Below are 20,626 nucleotides of genomic sequence, written 5' to 3' on the forward strand. Positions count from 1 at the left end.
TCGGAACTGGATCTGTTTGCCATGCCACCCACCATGATGACGATGCAAGAATTCCAATGGGTCGAATTTCACCCCGTCTCCTCTTTGACGGAATCAGCACCCATCGGGTTTGAAATCAAAGGACAACCCGAAAATTACATCGATCTGAATAGCAGTTACTTGTACCTGAAAGTGAAAGTGATTGAACTGCCCAACACTGACTTAGACAATGATGATGTAGTAGTTCCCGTCAATAATTTCATACACTCCTTGTTCAGTGAAGTGGATTTGTACTTGAATAACAAGCTGGTCAGCAGCAGCATGGATACTTACCCTTTTCGAGCGTACCTGGAAAATCTGTTGACGTACGGAATAGACGCTAAGGACACTCATCTGGATGCTTGCGTGGTATGGAAACCTGATAAAGCGACAAAAATTCAACGGCACTACAGTTACTGGGATGATCAAAATCCAACGGGATTTGTAGAACGACGAAAGAAAACTGCTAGAAGCCGTAGCTTAGAACTGATGGATCGCTTGCATTTGGACATGTGGTTACAAGAAAAGTATTTGCTGAACGGAGTGGATATCCGTCTGAGACTGAATCGTAGTAGTGCCGCTTTCCATCTGATGGCTGCAGAAAATTCCACTTACAAAACCAAAATCGAGGAAGCCAGACTCTACGTGAGTCGTGTGGAAGTATTACCTAAAGTGGGAAACGACATCAGTCACACGTTGAGCAGAACGACTGCCAAGTATCCGATACGCCGCGTGGAAGTGAAAACGTTCACCATTCCCACTGCACAGCGATCCATGATTGAAGATCATCTGTTCCAAGGACAGCTACCCAAATGTTTGATTATTGGCATCGTCAAGAATTCAGCTTTCAACGGAGCCTACAATGAAAATCCTTCCCAGTTTCAACATTACAATGTGTCCAAGATTGAAGTCAGTCGCGATGGCAAGACCTTGTGTACCCGACCTTTCGAACCTAAGTTTGGTGACGAGAAGAATTACTTGAGGTCGTACTTGTCCCTGTACGAAGCCACCGGACAGTTAGGAACCAACACCAGTCACGGTATTACGTACGAGGATTATGCAGGAAGCTATGCTTTGTGGGCTTTTGATTTCACTCCAGACCAAGGCAGAGACGAGTGACATTTCCACCCTATAAAATCCGGCCAGATTCGTGTGGAACTTCAGTTTTCAAGGCCACTAGACGCAGGTCACACGGTGAACGTCATCCTGTATGCCGAATTTGACAATACGATAGAAATCAACAGTTTGAGAGAAGTTATTCTAGACTATTAGAAGCCATGGAAGACTGTTATCCCTATTTACCTAGTGGAGAAACTTTGGACATGGAATGTGAGGAGACCATGAAAGAAGAACCCAAAGACAAAGACGAAGAAGTCATAATGATGAAGTCCCGATGGCCAGAACAAGAAGCACATTTAGTCTCCTGTTTTGCTACAGTCCTGGGAGATAAAATTAAGGAATTGATCAAGAAAGATTGCTATGGATGTCAAAACGATTATCCCAGTCAAATTCAACACGATAAATGCCTGATGCTGAGTCAAGAAGAAAAACTGGACGAGTATCTGGAAAAAGCTTGGAGTCTCATCTCGGAAGAATTCGTGTTTGATAAGTGGTATAAAGGCTTGCGTAAAGGCTTTCCATCCCACGGGTCCCACGGTGGGCGCCAGATGTGAGCTCTCACTCCTTTCGCAAAGAAATAAGTACTCTTGTTATCGATTGTGGGATTTATGACAGTTGGTATGAGGTACAATAAAAAAACCTAAAACAATACAAAACACATACTTAGAATACAAGACGAACATAATACATAATATAACAAATACAATACACATTATATAACCCACCCACCGGCATTTATAATTTTATCACAAAAATAAAAACAATCCCTTACCAGACTCGGAAAGTATTACTTTCCCGAAATATATTAACGTATTCAATCCCTTTGTCTTTCATTTGCGTGAAAGACAAATCTCCGCACTGCTCGAGGTGTTGTATGACTCTCTCTCTCTCTAGCCTGGAGTAGTAATTCCCTAGCCTTTTATTAGTATCGCGGAGAGGTGGTTTTCATACACGTGACGCACGGGAATCATGCACCGCGATCGATCGCTCACTCACTACAACCACGCACATTAGCACACGACGCAAGTCCCGGGTCACAAGTAAATATACGCTTAAGATGCAGAACGTGGTATATGGGTATTTATTTTATGCTCAAAAGTACTGGCTAGAAATATGTATCAGTCATAACCAATTGAAGTAGCAGATTTTTTATGGATCCCGCGCGATTTCGGCGGTTTTCGCTTTATGCTGGGCTGTACGTTGTGAATATTCGTACATATAACATAAACATAATTCTCGTTCCCAATTTAAGTAAAACACCACATTGCGTCTGTCCAAATCATGCCATATCCCCGTGTCATACATGCATTCTGCTTCATTAATCGTGAAATGTTATCAGTGTATGCATGATATGACAGCAACACAAACAATTAGGATAACTGACAGTACAAAAGAAAACATTATGTCACAGCCTATTATTTCATGAGAACATACAAAGGCCAAAAACTAGGACATTATCACAGTGTTGATGTCTTTTTCTATAATACGTTAGAAGATGAAAAAAGAATATTTTGTTTTTAAAAATAATCCATAAAATGACTACGGCATGAAGCCTGGCCGAAATGACATAGGGCAAAAGCCTCTCTGGGCCGAACTTGAAAAGAACCCGAACCAGGGTCCAGAGCCTCTGGCTCTGGGGAGGAGAACTCGGAAGCACTAATTTGTTTCTTTTTTAATTTTTATATTATTAATTTGAAATGGCTTTAATTTTATAATATAGTTTTGTCACTTATGGATCATTTGTGAATTCTATTTAGCTTTTTCTAAGCTTAAAATATGTTTCATTCAAATTCTAACATGAAACTTTCATGCAAAGAAATGAATTACACTGAAAAGATTATAAAGTAAAATTGCATACAATATTGATATAATCATATGTAAGGACTGGCACATTTCGGCATTGTAGGATATATATGCGTATACTTGGATTGACATAATTTAGGTATGTTAGTTCCATATGTGTACAAATTATAATTTGACAATTTCAGACAGGCTCTTGTAAAACATTGAACGTTAATTAAATATGTAACATTATCGTTGTCTTATGTAATACATATTTCATATCTTTATGAATGGATTTAAATTTAAAGGGAGAAAATAAATACAAAGCAAAACCTCTTAGTCATCAACATTTGCCGCCAACCCCTCCCTTTATGATCTTTGTAATGCGGCGTGGGAGGGGGATGCGGACGTGTGTGCTGAGGGAATAATTTCCTCAAACACCGATTCATTCAATCTGAGCAGACGGAATCGGGTCACAATTGATACTTCCAGTTCAGTACCCACAAATGTAGTTCTAGTCTATTTTTAGAACATTTTTCCCTCTCTCATTTTCGTGGTGATAGAAGAGTTTTATTTATGCTTTTTTGATAGGGATTTAAAGATAATTGTTCATTCTTGAGAATATGAGCTCAGGGTGTTGTTGTCTGTGTTTATTTCGGCGACAGTGCACAGGGAGTAATAAGGCCTTGGTGATGATCCGGAAGTGAAATTTGTGTTCTGTTTACATGCTGCTATGTTGACAGTCCAGCATCTCAAAAAAGAGCAGGTCAACCTTTGACGAGAACTTCACCGTGAAGTCATATTTGAAGGTATTTTAGATTAACATACGATTTGTATTGATTGTCACACAGTGGAAAGGTCAGTACTGAGAAACAAATGTAGAGAACATATAGTAAAATTAATTGTGTTCTATGTCCTGTCAGGGCAGCATTGATTCAACTTTAAATTGCTATAAAAATTTTATTATTAAAGATAGACACATGAGATTTTCACAACATGTGTATATTGACGGCAGCAATCAGAAAATACAATTAAAATTAATATAATTAAATTTTTTTAAAATTAATTTTAAAAATTTTAAAATTTCAAAATAAATTTTTCCCAATAAATTCACAGAAATGGTATCTGTTGGAGATGACACTCATTAATATTAGCTGCAATGTATTCCTACACCATAATGAAGTTGCAATGGAGGATTTTTTTCAAAGCCTGTCAGCAAAAATCTCATTAAATTATGTAATAGCACATAATAGTGTTTGTAAAATATGGACAGGAAATATAACAGCCAATGGATTATATGGCCTATTATCATATAAGGATCCCGTGACAAACACATGGAAGAAAAAACATGTTCACAGACTGGCACTGATGGTGAAGTTGAAAAGTCTGACTGTACCAAAGGAGCTAGATGCATCCCATTTATGCCATAATAGTTTGTTTGTGAATGTGGATCGTCTGATTCTAGAGCGTCATTCCGTTAACAATAATAGGCAGTATTGCAAAGGTTATGGTCATTGCATTGGCCATGGTGACTATCCAGACTGCATGATAAAGTTGAAATTGCAATATGGAATAAATTCAAGTATCATGATATATCTTTTACACCGATCCACATCCATATCAATTTATGTCTGGCATGGAAGGAAGGATGGATGGATGGATGGATGTGTTGAGTAACAAGGAGAAAGGAGAGAGTGTGGTCTTTATTTTAGTAGACCATGTTGGTATGACAGTGCTTTCTTAAATACATTTCTCCCTCCCTTCCTTCCTTCTTTCCTTCATTTCATTCATTCATTCAGCTAGTCTAGTAAGTCATGTCTTGTCATGTCATGTTATTTTAATTTTGAATTTTTTAATCTTTATTTATTTTGCTTTTTAATTTCTTTATTTGTGTCTTCATATTCAGAGAAAACTGTTTCGACCTCTCCCTGCTCATAACATGCGTTGTGTTACCTACGGATTTCCCCACTACAGTTTTCCCTTCTGTACAATGTGTTCTTCATGGTGTCTTTAAGCACTTTCATTTTGCACATGGAATTAAGACTTTCATTTTGCACATGAAATTAAGATAACTTTTTCTGTCTGCAGTGTCCATTGGCTCCTGCTAAACCTTTGCATAGGAGTGATTGCCCTTGGTGTCTAGCAGTCCTTTGCAGTAGTCAGACTTCCTATTGCCTTGCTGTGTCCTGTACCTCAGATGGGCCTGTATATTTCCTCGTCTTGCTAGAATACGTCTCCTTGTTTGTGGATGCTTTCGATACAGCTGATGGTAAGTGCAGTCTTTATCCATTGTCCCCAGTGATCTCAGAGTCCTTGTTGAAAGTTTACCTCCCAGGTGTGTCACTTTTTTTTCAGTGATGATCCCAGGCTGTTATTGAGTCTGTGTATTGTTGAATGCACTCTTGCCTCAAAGTTTCTGGAATAGTTCACACTTTTAGGTAATGAAACACTAATTGATCTGTTCACCGCCTCACATTTCTGTGTGTTTGTGTTCAGTCACAGTCTTTCTACAACATCACAGGAGAGTTTCATTTTCAGAACTTCTAGCAGGATGTTCTTATCATTTTCTGTCATGTTGAGATGAGTCACTTGATGAGGGCCCAGGTATGCTGATCGCATCCACCAGCTGTTAGTACTTCCTCCCCAACAGACCTTTGAATAATGCTGGCATTTTGAGCAATCCCCTGAATAACAGCGCAGAGTGGCATCCAGTACTTGGGGAAGTTGACATTTAATTGTTGCAACATCACCACTATTGTCGTCCATCACTTGCTTGAAGATTAAACCGCAACGTGCTTTAATGTCTTGGCTGACAATTTTCTGTTTGAGCCTTTTTCCTTCTCTTGTTCTTATTCCTGGAAACATGTTTTCACTAATACTGCAGAATTACACCATTTGAACTGTAAACGACCCAAATGGATGGGATCCGACAGTCTTTCTACTTTCCACATTGGATGCAGAATGGTGTAAGCATTTTGGAAGCCAGCAGCAGCCTGTGCATCTCCATCTGTTGTTGCATGTCTAATGAGAATCTCTTGCAGCACAAACTTGTTTCCCATTTCTCTTGCCTTTTCATACTCTGAATGTGGTGCAACTGGTGACAGATTTACTGTGCAGTCAATATGGCCTCCTGGACATTGCACATCAAAACCTTTACCCTTCAGCCATGCTCCAGTCCAAGACAGCTTGTTTTCTACTGTAGTCCCCACAATGTATTGCTTCTCTGTAACAGTTTCGCAGGCAATTCAAAAGCAACATTTATTTGCTCAGGATGCTGAACACCACGCAAAACATTAACTTGTCTGAATAGTTTCAGCTTGTCTGTCATGTCCATTTCATTGAGCTCCACAGTTGCTTTGCCTACAAGGTTGGAGGCCCTTTGCATAGATGTTCTACTAGGTGGCAGAATGTTAGTGGCTGCAAGCAAGTATCTAGCCCTGGTGTTGCCCATTGGTGTATCTTGTAGTCCAGCTTGAAACATCATATTTACAGAAGCAGGATTTGGCCCAGGTTTATTTGTTTTTATCTCCTCATACAGCTTATACTCTGGTGACTTAAAGCTGCAGTTTTTACACATCATAGTTTGCTTCCAAGCAAGTCCCCATTTTATTTCATTAGCAATTTGAAACTCTGGTCTGCCACATATGTTGCATTGATTACCATGGCGATGAATGATATCATTCCACATTTCAACATTTTTCTTATACAGATCATACGTGTCCCATCGTGCTCATTCAAATTTGTCTCTTTCAGGTCCAGTATTGCTTTAGATGATGGTCGTAGAATTTTTGCAGACCCAGGTGTGCCATTAAAGTCTGGTGCCTGAACTGACTTGAGACCCCCATTTGTCGGCTTTGTCACTGCTACGAGAGAGAACTTGTCTGCATCCATTCTTCTGGTCACTGGAACACATGCAGCACTGGAACTTGGTAGAGTATCATCAGTCAGATATGTGACTCCTTTGTTGTGTGGAATATATCCAGGTTTAAAAAATGTTGTCTTCCTCTTCTTGTACCCTCTCATGGTTTCAGTTACAATAACTGCATGTAAGATACAAGAATTATCCTCTCTCTCTCACTTATATAACTAGAAGGCATGCTAGCTTGGTTTGAGAGAACTTCACCAACTCTTCAATACTACTGGAAGCCTAACAACTGAAAACTCCTCCCCTTCATGGGTGGAAATGATGTCATGTACTTGGTTAGACCCAGCTTGCATATTTAGATGCTACCAGATTTCAGGTGTTACCTTTGATTGACAAGCTCTGGTTTAATTGCTTCACACCTGATAAGGAAAACCATTGATTTTTATGACAATGGAATGAAGAGACTTTGCCATAGAACAAAATTTGTCAACTTCAGGTTTTAAATTTTCATTAAAATTTATGTTAAATTTAAATTTTCATATAAAAATATGTATCAATTTTTAAAATTGAATTTTCTAAGAATGTTAAACAGTCAAGTTTAATTTCTAGTAATTTCCAAATTGGTGTTTGAACTAAAAACTAATTACAGTTTATTTGAAGTGTTTATCTTGATTAGCAAAATCACGATTAAACTTTAAGTTTTGTGAATTTTTTAAATTGGCTTGTGCTTGTGTTACAGTGGTGTCATCTAAAAGCCTGTAACTGTCCTATTCATGGATGAAATTCCTTGAAACTTTGCAGCAGTATTTAAGAGACATTGATTTGATCACGGATGGAAGTTTTGTCCATGGAGGTGAAATTGTCTAACCCTGTCTGGAATCAGGTCACAGTTAATACTTCCAGTTCAGTACCCACGAATGTAGTTCTAGTCTATTTTGGAACATTTTTCTCTCTCTCATTTTGGTGGTGATAGAAGAGTTTATTTATGCTTTTTTGGTAGGGATTTAAAGGTAATTGTTTACTCTTGAGAATATGAGCTCAGGGTGTTGTTGTCTGTGTTTATTTCGGCGACAGCGCACAGGGAATAATAAGGCCTCGGTGATGATCCAGAAGTGAAATCTGTGTTCTGTTTACATGCTGCTATGTTGACAGTCCAGCATCTCAAAAAAGAGCAGGTCAACCTTTGACGAGAACTTCACCATGAAGTCATATTTGAAGGTATTTTAGATTAACATACGATTTGTATTGATTGTCACACAGTGGAAAGGTCAGTACTGAGAAACAAATGTAGAGAACATATAGAAAAATTAATTGTGTTCTATATCCAGACGAAAGTTGCAAAGCAGTGGAGTTCACCTGTGCCACTACCACATTTAACGTTTGCTGATTCCATTTATTTTGTATATTTTTTTATGAAAGCAGCTAATGTTTCATTAACGACGCAAGTGTTTGATCTTCTACAATATGCTAGAGTATATAGACTATAACTCCGTTTTACCATGTCAGCCATCCGAATTTAGGTCCATATGTATTTCAGCTACCCGGTTTGCTACAAATTACCAGTCACATGATCATGATATTAGGTAGTGGTTGAAAGAGCATAGAATATAAAGTTATGTAAGCACGTACGTGCCATGTATTTCAGACATTAATTGATACATTTAGACGGGACCCTGTATTAACATGGTACCTAATGTTCTTATCGCACATATTAAAACTGTTTTGCTATTGCTGCTTACTTCTAATTTGTAACGTTTCAATGACTTTCCCTCTTTCTATTCCTATAAACAAATATTTGAAGCACGTAAATGTAAATAAAACCGCATATGGTGGCGGAACCAGATTAACATATAATGGGGGAACAACTCTATATTATCGCGGCATTTGCCTAACTTACATATTGTAGCATGCAGGTATTATGATAAAATTGCAACTTACCTATGAGAAGGAATACTGAGAAACAAATGTAGAGAACATATAGAAACTGGCAGAATATTTCCACAATAAACGAAAGTATCCAATGATCAAATCAAACACACAAATGTAATATGAGTGGAAATCCGTAATTAAGAACATTTTAAATTAAAAACAATTATTATTTAACTTTATATGAATTTTAAATGCAATATGGGCAAAGAAATATAAATGTTAAAAAAAATATTATTAATGTATTATTATTATAGAAATATTATTGATTTCAATAAAGTTTAGTTACTGAATTCTTATTTATGTACCAGAAGTAAGATCATAAGCAACATTTTGTCAATTATGGTCCATATTGGCTACCATAGAATGAAATTCCAAGCTTAACCTTGTAATTACATGTATGTCACCCTCAGTATATGACCTATAATCATCAAACTTTAGACGATACACTTAGTATATTTCGTAATCAAAGCTAATGCAGGTATAGCAAGTTCGACTGGAGTTTTGAATATGATGATCAACATAATTGCATGCACTTTACAAAAAAGTGATGTTCGTTCTTTTTCATTGTAAACTTATAAAAAAATATTGACATTTTAGAGGAAATTGTGCTATACGATGTTTGCATTCTTACTGGCTGCAGCTTTACATCTGTAAACAACCGCTAGACAGCGCATGTCCAAAAATAATTGGAAAATCCAGTTTGCCACGATCATATTGAGCCTGTGATAATACAGCATTGGAGTATATTTTTTATCCACTCATTCCCAATGTTACCAACACAGAATAGGCCTACTAAAATTAAATCTAAGTGTTTCGGTATTTTACATTTTCTATCTCATTTCTATCTAGTCAGAAACTTTCAAATTGTGTTATATTAAAAAAGGAAACTAAGTATGCTCACTAGAATGTGTCACACACCATATTTATGTACGATACGAGTGTATTTAATTTTTGGTTGGAGATGGGGAACTAAAGCCATTGTCTCATGTTTTGTTTTGGTGTTGTATGGCACAGCAACACTTTTTATGTTATATCATGTTGAGGCAATCAGAATAAAGTACTTTGTAATAGGACATGCTGCTTTAGCCAGTCTGACCCAATGAAATCAAACTGGTATCCTTCTAGTCCACCACCTTAAGCACTGAGTCATGGTGGCTGTATGCCTGTCGGTTAAAGCCTAGAAAAACCATTGAAATCTCCACCCATTTGCTATATATACAAGTGCTACATATAAAAAGACTAACAAAACAAAATTGGCCTTAATGTGTATATTTATCCTAGGGACCTACCCTACGAAGACAATTTGGGGTGGTTGCTGCATGTGTAGTTTAGGACAGCTAAATGGTTTAATTACTCTGTTCATCAATGATTCAAGAAATAAATCGTGTTATTTTGCAGATACCCAAAAATCTAGTTGTGTCCAAAACCTTTGGAGGTGTGTGGCTCCTTAATTAAAAAATGGTGGATATACATGAAAGAACATTGGATGTGCTAGGTCTTAGGACACTGTTTGAATGATTCCAGTCAGAAAAAATAGATGCATCCATGATCATGTCGCTTTCTGATAGCAAGCTGATTCGTCTTGGTGTGGATACAATTGGAGATAGTCATCGTCTTAGGGAAACTATAAATCAAAAACTGAAAAATACATTTGCTAATGAACCTACTGAGACAGGACCAAACAATAACGTAACCAGCTCAAGGGGTAGGCTGGCTCAAGAGATAGCACATGAGCGTGCCACTCTATTCAGTGGGCAAATAAGGAGCCAGAAAAGGCAAAGGTCCAGCACCCATAATGGCAGAACAAAATCTCAATCCTGCGGTTGGACTGTTCAGTTTGTATGTTTAGCAAACAAAGGAAGCAGATCCATCCAACTGCAACAGAAAAAGAAATATTACACAAAGCTGGGTTGGGAGTGAAAAAAATCAGACTAGATGCTGATGATGAGAAAGAAGATGTAGTACATAAATTGATGTCTGCACAGCCATATGAAGGAAATGAAACTATGGGATTTCCACAGTTAAATGATTGTGGTGGAATAGATTTACTGAGAACCTCACAAAATTGTAGAACTTTAAAACTTATTGATTGTTGCTGGTCAGTCAGAGAGCTAAAAGCTACAGTTGGCCCGCAAGCAAATATATACATAAGGCCCATTCAAAAGAATTTATCAACAAAGCCACTACAAACAGACAACACAAGGGAAATGCTAGTAAAAGCCTCATGTCATGGATGCAGCAAAGAGTTTGCTCTACGTGAACTTAGAGATCATATGCAATTTTGTCCAGGTGCATTGGACTTGCAGGACTTGGAGAGTGATGATGATATTGTATCTGATGTTTCATTCAGAAACAGTGGAACAGCAACATCAACTTCTGTTTCCTTTGAGAATGAAATTGATGAACTCATAATTGATCAATCTGATGTAGAGGCTGGAAGAAAAATACAACAAATGCAGAAACAATCATTTATGTAATTAATTCACATACAAGTAATTCTGCTGCAGTAAATTCAATTATTCATGAAAATAATTTGTGAGGTTTGCACGTATTGGGGTGGGGTTCTTCCAATATAATTTAATTAAATTATGATGAAAGTTCCACCCTGGCTCGTTAGGTTAGAAAGTTAAATTAGTGACAAGATAGATTTACAGCTCTGAGCAATGCCGACGGTTAAATTATGGAGAACACGAAGATGAAAATTCAATCAATAACAGTTTAATAAATTCGAATAATTAAAACGATAACTTCCAATCACTCGTCTTTCCCTCGACCAAGTGACAGCCTAATTCATCCCGTGATTTACAGTGTGAGTTCGATTTTCCCCCTGTCCTTGCATCTACTCATCTATTTCTTTCCCGCTGATTCCTTCCTTGTTTCCGTTCCTCTAACTCCTCCTTTGTCTCCGTTTCCCTCTCTACTATCTCCTCCTACAATTTCGCTCCCAGACTTCAACTTCTCCCGACTTCTCTCCTTTCCTCCGTCTCTACTATCTCCTCCTCCAATTCGCTCCTAGACTTCACTTGTCCTGAGTTCTCTCCTTTCTTCTCTTTTCCTCCGTCTCTCTATCTGAGACTACGGGACCAAACTGTAACTGGTCTGTCCCTCAAAGCTTCCTGTGAAAAACCACAAGGCGTTAACATATGTTTTATCGAATCTCACCTCACACTATATCGACAATTAATTATCAGATAGCTATCACTGTTTCGGTCACGCATGCATACACATCGAAATTCCCACACACTTCTTGCAGGGTAAACAATGGCGTAATAACACAGTATCAGCGAATTGTTATACAGACATCAATACATTGCGTCACGTCAGTATATACACATATATATTTAATCTCGTCGTACTACAATCTGACAACAATCAGACGCATATCTGTACATTACAAATATTCAACAATGGCAAAATCTATAATCATATGAACACATGTGTTAGTCTACTATAAAATACCCACACAGCGAATTACAATATTAACTCTTACGACGGCTAGCAAGCTATATAATTCTTTACAAATATCAACTCATTTCTTCAAAATATGCAAACATATTAACAAAACAAAGTAATTCTTCGTACTACGATTCTAGTAATAATAAAGTATACATACGACCTACAATTAAAATGCAGTCGCATTCCACAAAGACCGAACAAATATCCTACTGATCTTATCTGAAGCTCTCTGTACTTAGAATTTCCCGCTCTAAGATTTTCCCGCCAATAACGAATGGCTATTCGGAATTACGCTAACCTCCACTCTGGGTAATTTCTCTCAGCGAACTAACTCTTGCCGGAAGACGCGGGGATATCATTCGACCCAAATCAAGGTCTCTCCCCTATCTCGATTCTGATTGGGTGGCGCTTTGCCCCTGTCCAATCGTCTTAGCGGCCAGTTCAACCTGTCTGTCTGTTTGCAGGGAAAGAAGTTAAGACACTCCCACTTCTTCAGGCAACTTCTTTTGATCTTGGAAACATTTCGACACCTAGGTGGTAATTGGCTATCGGGCGGCCTCGCAACTCCTATGTCCGGCTCTTCAATTCTAGCCACAACAATCTTACGTAACGGATTAGTGCTAGCCTTCGGCGATATTTGACATCAAACAATGGCCTGTCAGAATTACCTTGGTTATACATGTTTCAAACTGGGCTACTCTGGGTCGGGGTAAACATGACATAATTCAAGTACAGCAAATTCGGCAGATAATTCAGGAACATCAACTTCATCAAATGATACAGATAGTCCAATTTCAGTGGTTGTGACAAAGGCCATTAAATACTGTAGGACAGGAAGTATCAGTGACCCTGTGGAAATCCTGAAAAAGTTACAGGAAGTCATTGTAACTGGTAGGAAATTGGAAGTGGAAGATGTAACTGTTTGTGAAGAAGGTGACACAAATTTCATCCTAGTGGACAGTATAAATGTATTATCCACAGGTATGGATGAAATAAGTGCCATCACAAATCTCAGGAAAACATTTGAAGTGCAGTTTTATAATGAGGTAATATTGCTTACTGAATTCTCTAAATAGATCTCATAATGTCAAGTCAGTTATGTAGCTTTCTTCATGATATTCCAGCAGAATTTTTTTGTTTACTGTTCAATAAATTACAGTTTGTATGTAATACATGATATTCCCATAAAGACATGCAGCGTTGTCAAGAAACTCTGGTCAAGCTTATTTTCTGAGGAGGGTGATATAATGCATTCATGCATTTTACATGTAGTATCGTTTTAGTGGGTTTTAAAGTAGCAGTGACATTGATAATTTGGTAAAGAGATTCCTGACCTATATTTTCAGACATTTTCCCAATGATATTGTATGTCTATACAATTAACAATCATCAACAGAGTTTGCAAAAAAATCACTGGTCCACTCAAACTGATGGAGCAGAAAAACTAGTAAATGTTGCTTCTATGTCAAACTTTCATTCTGCCAGTATTTTTATCATGTTATCATAAAACATGTGAGTCTAGCATAAGAGCAGAGCCTAACAAAAATTCACTTTGTGCTGGATCTACTATTAGACAGAAAATGAAAGCATTTTGTGATCTCTCTTATTGTAATATTTAGTCATAGTCATATGTAGTTATTTTGCTGATGACAAGGAACAAATTAATCATAGTCTTTTTTAAGGGGTGGAAAATTGTCAAAATAAAGGTCTGCATATTTGGAATACATGAACTTGTCATAATGTTTTGACTGAAGTGTATATGTTTGAATTTTTTTAACAGTATTATAAATAAATACATTGGTCTCCCTTGTGAGAGGCCCTTCTCACCCCACCCCCCAAATACCACCCATTTTATAAGAACATGCTTGTTAGACACCAGAATGGTATACATGTATTACTAGTATTGCTAGCTGCTATTTTATACTCTTCAGCACATGACACAATTTTTAAAAGGCAACATTTGCCTAGAAGAGGTTGTGGCCTTATAAGAGATGATCCACTGTATAAGCAACTACTTTTGTTCACAGAACATTTTAATAATGAGGTGATTGGTTTTTAGTGCCTTTTAGTGAATTTGCATAGAGCAGCAAGGCTTTCATTGTTCATGTTTTTTTATTTCAAACCTTTTCTATTAGATTGCTGCTGACTATGCAGGTCCAAGAAAAGAATTCTTCCGACTTATTCTAAGAGAAATTAAAGAAAAATATTTTGATAATGGTCTGAGGGAACTTCTGGCATCAGACTATGAAACAATAGGCAAAGTCTTTGGTAAGTGTTAATTTACATTCACGTTTTGAACTTTTCTATTCAGTGGTTACATGTACACTTGTACAGGGAAACTAAAAGAATAGAGCACCCTCTGGACTTGCTGAATCTGCCTGGAATATAAATGTGACTGTTATATGCACATATATTTGGGCTATGTGTTTGCCATCAAGGTATTTGACAGATGTATATATTTTTAGAATGGTCAACATTAAAGACCAAATCTTATCATGTAACTGTTTCACTCAATGGGTGATATTTACAGCCCATGAGAATATTTTGGATAGACCCTCATTCAAGGTTCCATTAGTTTTTAAATTTTATATTGCTTTGCATGGCAAGTGGGTCATCAAACCTTGATAACCCATTGTTTTCTGAGCTACAGAAATCCCTTATAATGGGGTTGATTTTATATGGAATGCATTAATTTGGGTTTTGAATAGTGTCTTCTTAATACCGAGATTCTGTTAAAGAAGATTGACTCAACCTAGTATTGACTTTTGGGAAGGCACAACTTGTATCTATATTTCTTGGTATCTCTGTATGAATGATGCCTGTCCTTATTATTGTCTGATGAAGGGCAAGGGATAGATGGCGAAGTCCTTATCAAAGTTTGCTTTGATCATAAGTTAATTGATCAGTGATTGATTGGTAAAGGAATGGATAGTGAATGGACATGCCCATTTCATTTTAGGGATCTTCAAAATCAGGCCACATATCAATATTTAAATGTTTCCTTCCTTTTTGTTTATATCATAAAAAGCTCTCAGAGGTAGAGAGTTGAACCATGGTATAGTTATGCTTTTCAATTTGATGACACCTCGTGTATCACAGTGACGGTTTTACTGGTATGTTTTTCCCTTTTCTACACTTTTCTGTTAGTTTGAGATAAGGGAATGAAACATGGTTACTTTCCATACCTGTCAAATGAATTTACAGCTCCGTATTAAATGTAATAGCTTTCATTATTGTGAAATTTTGTGTCCTAACTATAGTAAATGGGAGACAAAAACTCATTTAATTTGGTTGTTGGTTGTATTATTATTATTATTATAGCCCTCAGTGTTCTGCAGAACGGGAAAATTCCCACATTCATGAGACCAAATATTCTGGAAGACCTGTTCAACAGCACAGAAACCTCACCCTGCATAGTTAAACTGCGGAATGGTTTGGAGTCATTGGGGATGTACTAGGTGAGAATTGTACTGAAATATGATTAAACTCTTATCATCATTTCATGCACCTTGCAAGAACCTACACTTCAGTACCAATTTTATCAGATTACACACACTTCTGTACCCTACACTTCTGTATTGTTTATCAGACGACAAACCCATGCCTTATGAGTAAGCTCATTGTTAGGTATATTTAATTTGTATTGTGTGCTAGCTTTTGTCCATGATTATATTTATATATATGTAAAATTTGTATTATGTGATTTACCTAACTGAGGATAGGAGTTGGACCTGGATCTCTAATGTCATATAGGGTAAACATGTTTACTGGGTTTGAGTTCAAGATGCAGCCTTAGAATTTCCATAAAATGAATTCTGTTACAGTTTGATGGAAACTTCCATTAAGATGACAGAGTAGTTGGGATCTATAAAAGATTGTCTATAACTAGTATGTTCTGGAAATGAACTTTTAACCTTCATCCTGATCCTCAAATTGTGTCTTATAATAAGGTTAATTATATTAGAATTACTAATTCCTATCTTAATATCCAAAGTGGATTCAGTCTTTTGTTGTGTTCAATTTTAATTTGAGAGTATTTGTTAAATGTGTTCACTGGAATTACAAAGATCTCACTCATACTATTTGGACAAAGTCACTATTCTGAGATTATTATGAATAAATTCAAGGAAATTTTGGAATATATCCTTGTGCTACCTCAAGACTCTTGGCACATTAGCATAATCGAGGCTACTGGCACAGCACAGTAATCATAATGCACAGTTTTTTTTATTGTTACAGGTTGGCAGGCAGCTTCCAACATTCCTATATCCGTTTCATTCAACATTGATCCCTCTGACTTACAAAAAGCTGACTTCATTGGTTCAACCTCATTTCAGTGAAGAGGGGACAAATAATAATCAATTTGAGAAAACTGTGTTTGCAGCTTTCTTAAGATACTTGAGAGAAGTTGCAAGTGAGTCCACCAACACTTTTACACTTCTCTAACACGAATAACAAAATTCAGTGGAATTTTCCATGTTTCATTCAGGTGTGTGTGTTTATTTTAAAAATAAGTATTGATAGTTGCACCATTCTGTTAAGATAAAAGTTTAGTTTTCTGTCCAAAAGGTTCCCTAATGATTTCATAACAGGATTTGATCTGAAGCATCTGGAACATTTGCTTACCTGCTTCTACAGACAAGACATGTTTTTGAGCTAGTCATCAGCCTCTTTAACACCTTACAAAGGGTACAGCACAAGAAGTATACAGTTGTATCATTGCAGTAATTAAAAGCAAATCCATACAATAAATCAATTAGACATTTCCAGAATAATTAATGTAAAACAAAATTATATCAATTGTAATTCCTACACATGTATTATTGCAGGTGGCCACAAAGAAGCAGTGTGCCGGGAGAGTGTTTTGCAATTCATCACTGGTACTGGCGAGGAGCCAGTTCTTGGATTTTAAATTCCTGCAAACATCAGATTTACATCATCTGAATCCTTTTTGCCAACAGCAAACACATGCATAAATTGCTTAACACTGCATCGTCCATCTCAGACTGTGAAACTACCAGATGATACAACACTTTTTCATTTGTATGATTATTCTTCTGCAAATTCTTTTTATGGATTGAAATAACCTGGCTAATGTATTCTCTATCATTCGAAGATAGGCAGATACTTTGGGATTGTATTGTACTTGTTCATTTAACTTTTAACAGTGTAAGCATCAAATTTATTTTTGTTTAGCTCAGTTTTGTTTCTGTTATTGCACATATTACTCCAAATCTTTTGCATGAACAGTCACATGACAGGTGTTTTGATTGTGAGGGGTATTCCTTTTCACAGGCAAAGGTAGGATGCTGATACCTATTCTTCACACTCCATTGTGAAAAGTAAGTCTCTTGCATTTTCCTCACTTTCTCATACACCACTGTATGTATAGTCACGCACCTTGATGACTGTATTGCTCTTGATGTGGGGGCCCCATGATTTAAGGCACTCGCCTTTAAGGATCACTAAAAATTTACATTCTGTCAGCATTGGTTTGAGTCTAGACTCTGTCAACATAGATATGTGAGAAAACTTGCCAATAGCTATTGGTGGGTTTGTGGTTCTTCCTGAGGTTTTCCAGGTTTCTTCCTCCCAAATGTAATGCTGCTATGTACAGCCTATTGTGTGCTGAAAATTGGCATTAAACCCACAAAATAAAAAAAATGCACAAATCTTGAAATTTACTACTTATGATGGATATGTGTAGGTCCCAGTGACTTTGCCAGGTACTTGGAATATGCCTACAAAGCTCTCCCGGCAGTCACATACCTGCAAAATCTGCTCAGACCAGTAGCGACTGATAATTGGCAGGATTTAGCACCAGTACCTTTATCCTTGTATGACAAATAAAGTCTGAATAACACTTTGGCTTGCCAAGCAGACAACCTTTTAGCACCTTAGTGCATAAACCAAGACAACAAAGGTAGTGGACATTTTATTATGACTTATAATCATGTAAGTATTATCAAAGAAACATTTTACTCCAAATGTTGTCTTCATATTCTAAATAGAGTTTCGAGCCACAGTGGCTTAGAGGTTAGCAAGCAAGATGTATAGTACCAATATATCATTTACTTTGAGTCATGAAGTAAGATGTATAGTTCCAATATATCATTTACTTTGACTCATCAAGCAAGATGTATAGTACCAATACATCATTTATTTTGAGTCATGAAGAAAGATGTATAGTACCAATACATCATTTACTTTGAGTCGTGAAGTAAGATGTATAGTACCAATTCATCATTTACTTTGAGTCGTGAAGTAAGATGTATAGTGCCAATACATCATTTACTTTGAGTCATGAAGTAAGATGTATAGTGCCAATACATCATTTACTTTGAGTCATGAAGTAAGATGTATAGTACCAATACATCATTTACTTTGAGTCATGAAGCAAGATGTATAGTACCAATACATCATTTACTTTGAGTCATGAAGCAAGATGTATAGTACCAATACATCATTTACTTTGAGTCATGAAGTAAGATGTATAGTACCAATACATCATTTACTTGAGTCATGAAGTAAGATGTATAGTGCAAATACATCATTTACTTTGAGTCATGAAGTAAGATGTATAGTACCAATACATCATTTACTTTGAGTCATGAAGCAAGATGTATAGTACCAATATATCATTTACTTTGAGTCATGAAGTAAGATGTATAGTACCAATACATCATTTACTTTGAGTCATGAAGTAAGATGTATAGTGCCAATACATCATTTACTTTGAGTCATGAAGTAAGATGTATAGTACCAATACATCATTTACTTTGAGTCATGAAGTAAGATGTATAGTACCAATACATCATTTACTTTGAGTCATGAAGTAAGATGTATAGTGCCAATACATCATTTACTTGAGTCATGAAGTAAGATGTATAGTGCAAATACATCATTTACTTTGAGTCATGAAGCAAGATGTATAGTGCCAATACATCATTTACTTTGAGTCATGAAGCAAGATGTATAGTACCAATACATCATTTACTTTGAGTCATGAAGTAAGATGTATAGTGCCAATACATCATTTACTTTGAGTCATGAAGTAAGATGTATAGTACCAATACATCATTTACTTTGAGTCATGAAGTAAGATGTATAGTGCCAATACATCATTTACTTTGAGTCATGAAGTAAGATGTATAGTACCAATACATCATTTACTTTGAGTCATGAAGTAAGATGTATAGTACCAATATATCATTTACTTTGAGTCATGAAGTAAGATGTATAGTACCAATACATCATTTACTTTGAGTCATGAAGTAAGATGTATAGTGCCAATACATCATTTACTTGAGTCATGAAGTAAGATGTATAGTGCAAATACATCATTTACTTTGAGTCATGAAGTAAGATGTATAGTACCAATACATCATTTACTTTGAGTCATGAAGCAAGATGTATAGTACCAATACATCATTTACTTTGAGTCATGAAGCAAGATGTATAGTACCAATACATCATTTACTTTGAGTCATGAAGTAAGATGTATAGTACCAATACATCATTTACTTGAGTCATGAAGTAAGATGTATAGTGCAAATACATCATTTACTTTGAGTCATGAAGTAAGATGTATAGTACCAATACATCATTTACTTTGAGTCATGAAGCAAGATGTATAGTACCAATATATCGGTGCCCCGAGTGGCCGAGTGGTCTAAAGCGCTCTTCGTTACAGATCACTGCCATCTCACCTCTGTCTGCGGCGGTTCGAGTCTAAGATTCAGCCAATGTGGGCATGTGAGAAAGCTTGCCAGTAGCTTCTCGTGGGTCGGTGGTTCTTTCCGGGGTTTTCCGGGTTCTTCCTCCACCATTAATACTGGCTGCCATGTATAGCCTATCGTGCTGAAAAATGGCGTTAAACCCCACAACAACAACAACAACCAATATATCGTTTACTTTGAGTCATGAAGCAAGATGTATAGTACCAATATATCGTTTACTTTGAGTCATGAAGCAAGATGTATAGTACCAATATATCGTTTACTTTGAGTCATGAAGCAAGATGTATAGTACCAATATATCGTTTACTTTGAGTCATGAAGCAAGATGTATAGTACCAATATATCATTTACTTTGAGTCATGAAGCAAGATGTATAGTACCAATATATCATTTACTTTGAGTCATGAAGCAAGATGTATAGTACCAATATATCATTTACTTTGAGTCATGAAGCAAGATGTATAGTACCAATATATCATTTACTTTGAGTCATGAAGCAAGATGTATAGTACCAATACATCATTTACTTTGAGTCATGAAGTAAGATGTATAGTGCCAATACATCATTTACTTTGAGTCATGAAGCAAGATGTATAGTACCAATATATCATTTACTCTGAGTCATGAAGTAAGATGTATAGTACCAATACATCATTTACTTTGAGTCATGAAGCAAGATGTATAGTACCAATATATCATTTACTTTGAGTCATGAAGC

The 20,626-nt window shown here is 36.6% G+C and overlaps 1 pseudogene across 1 annotated transcript; it reads left to right on the forward strand.

Moving 5' to 3' along the window:
* Window positions 1-10,172: 10,172 nt before the first annotated feature.
* LOC149798982 (uncharacterized) lies at window positions 10,173-17,833 on the forward strand (annotated as a pseudogene). Its single transcript, XR_016421078.1, has 6 exons — window positions 10,173-11,186; window positions 12,891-13,215; window positions 14,305-14,437; window positions 15,491-15,624; window positions 16,409-16,583; window positions 16,999-17,833. The product of XR_016421078.1 is annotated as an uncharacterized LOC149798982 (transcript).
* Window positions 17,834-20,626: the final 2,793 nt, after the last annotated feature.

The sequence above is a fragment of the Sinohyriopsis cumingii genome, chromosome 5 (assembly GCF_028554795.1).
Source record: "Sinohyriopsis cumingii isolate HCF-2022 chromosome 5, ASM2855479v2, whole genome shotgun sequence".
In the NCBI taxonomy this organism is placed as follows: Eukaryota; Metazoa; Mollusca; class Bivalvia; order Unionida; family Unionidae; genus Sinohyriopsis; species Sinohyriopsis cumingii.